Here is a 2,653-nt window from a genome sequence, read left to right on the forward strand (position 1 = left end):
CCCAACATTTTCAAAAAACTACGGGGAGTGCGATTTTCTGGTACTAATAAACCCGGACTATCCCATGGCAGCTTAGTGAAGCCTCCTATTTCCTCTAATAAAGGAGTCATTTCTATGTCACCAAAGCGGAAGACAAATCTTTTCTCATCCTAAAATATAGTGGCGGCCTCAATCAATGCCCTATTTGGCCGAATGTCCAATAAGGAAGGTAAATTACCAAGGACCCTTTTTCACATGATTCTTGTCACTAGGTGAGAGGTTCTTCCACCAATCAAGCAGCAAAGGTGGGATGTTTTGAACCATGCCAAACCTGGGGACTTCGTACTTCATTTTCTGCAAAGAAATAGAGTTATCCCTTTCCCCCTCCGGATCTGACTATTTACACATTAATGATCAACATACCGAAATGTTTTCTCCAAGTAATGCACATAACGTGATGGTGTCCATTAGGATTATGGAAATCCCGTCGGACTTTGGACAAGGCTTATCTTAGTGGATTATCACATGGACAACGTTCTAACCCATACTAGGTTTGACATGATGCATGCACAGTTGATATTGGAGTGAAGTTTCTAGAAGGGTCTAGACCAGTACTCTCAAGTGGACAACTTGAGAGGGAAAGGCACGGGACCGTCGACTGCACCGCTGATCGACTAGTTTACAGCAAGTAAGCCTTACCAATTTAAAAGGGTAATTTTGGAAGAGCGCGGACACTCATCAAGTGCCGCTATGTTATTAATCGAGCACGAGTGGAATATGATGTGGAGCATGCTTTATGCAAAGATAATAATATGTTGCCAAGTATTTGCATGATAAATATGTAAAAGTAATAAATACAGTATTAAGGTAAAACATAAAAGAAGTAAAAAGAAAGACAAAGGAAGAAGTAAGTTCATGGAATATAGGGAATGTAATAAAGTAAGCAAGGGAGTAGGGGTGGGAGAGACATGATATAGCAATCTTTAAACAAATAAAGAGCAGTTTAGAGCAAATAAAGGTGAATAGGAAAGGGATATACATGTTATAACCAATTTAAGCAAAGGAAGGTGGAGCAGGGAAGTGATGTGCATATTACAACGAATTTAAACAAGTAAAAGGAAAATAGGAGAGGAATGTGCATGTAGTAGCAAATAAAAATGGAAAAGGGAAGCGTGTTTATATCAAAGAAGACTAATCCATATAAGCCAAATTCGCTATGGTAAGAGCCTAAGTGTAAATCCCCAGCAGAGTCGCCATGTTGTCGCGCCCTTTTTTCTTGCAAAATCGAGTTTCGACATGTGACAACTCTTTTAAGGAGGTATTAAAAGAGGAGAGTCACCACCTAATGATTTTTAAGGTGCGTTAGGGCACCTATTTGCAAATGACTCCGGTTTAACTGGTCAATGCCACCAAAGATCGGGTAAAGGATCAAGTTACCTCAAAGAGAAGGTGTTAGGCACTCCTCGAGGTCCACAACTGTGGGTCCCGGACGAACTTAAATTATATGGATTAGTCTATGTGATCAAGTAAGCAAAGAGAGTACAAAATCTAAGAATTTTATTACAAAGAGATCTTGAATATGGAGGTACAACTATTTTTTCATTCTAATAGAAAAGAAAGGAAAGGGGGGGGAGGGGGGGGGGTCCTAAGTTTTTTAGCCTAAAGGATCACCCCGTGCAACATAAATAATATTTCATAACTCCCTTGAGATAGGGTGTTACTCATATTATCCAGCGGGCACAGACTATCATTTCCTGCTACCCGATTACTATGTTAAAGTTGTTTAACTAAGAGCGCTCTAATTCAATTCTAAGTCATGCCCTATGCATGTACTACCCGTCCCATACCTATAGTCCAGGAGGTTTTGGACCTCTATTTGGATGGTTTTAGACCTTATCTAGGCTGCTCAAAAATGCAAAACTAGGCAATAAACAAAACATATAAAGACTTCACATAAAAGCAATTGAGGGCTCACATTGACCTCCACACTTAAGCAGCGAATGCACGCAAACAATATGCCAATTAGGAAGCTATAGAATCCAGAATCTTAAACCTATAAACATGCTTTCTAGATGATTTTTGAGTCAAAGTATGCGGGCAATTTCAGATGCAGGATATTGCTTATAGACAGAATTATTCAGGTATTAAAAGCTGACTATTGAAGGTTTTAAGTTTCCAATCCTATATGTATTATGCCTAGGTGATCTACGCAGTTGAGTATAACAAAATTTGATGGGAAAAGTCCTAGAATTATCCAGGTTTTCCTAACAGTGACGCTCAGGAAACAGTGTTTGAATAGTCTAGTATTAACCAATTAACGAGCAATTATTTCCTATAGGTAGGATCTCTAACGCACAGCACTTTAAAGCTTATTTTATCGTCATATCTTAATCCTATAGGTATAATTTCTAGGTGAGCAGCGCCAAGTAGAATAATTGTAATCCTATAGGCATGATTTCTAGTAGGTGATGAGGATTGACAGAAACATCTATGAGAAACTAATTCCTATAGGCAGGTTCTCTAATAACACATAACAATAAATATAATTGCAATATTTGGGGTTTGCGAGCAGACATTTTTTGTGTATGATTCTTCTAATGTTGTGATTTCTGCAGTGTACATGTAATCGAACAACACATATAGCAAATAAATAACCAAGTCCTATAGGCATGCT

This window comes from Nicotiana tabacum, chromosome 19, assembly GCF_000715075.1.
Source record: "Nicotiana tabacum cultivar K326 chromosome 19, ASM71507v2, whole genome shotgun sequence".
NCBI classification, from domain to species: Eukaryota; Viridiplantae; Streptophyta; class Magnoliopsida; order Solanales; family Solanaceae; genus Nicotiana; species Nicotiana tabacum.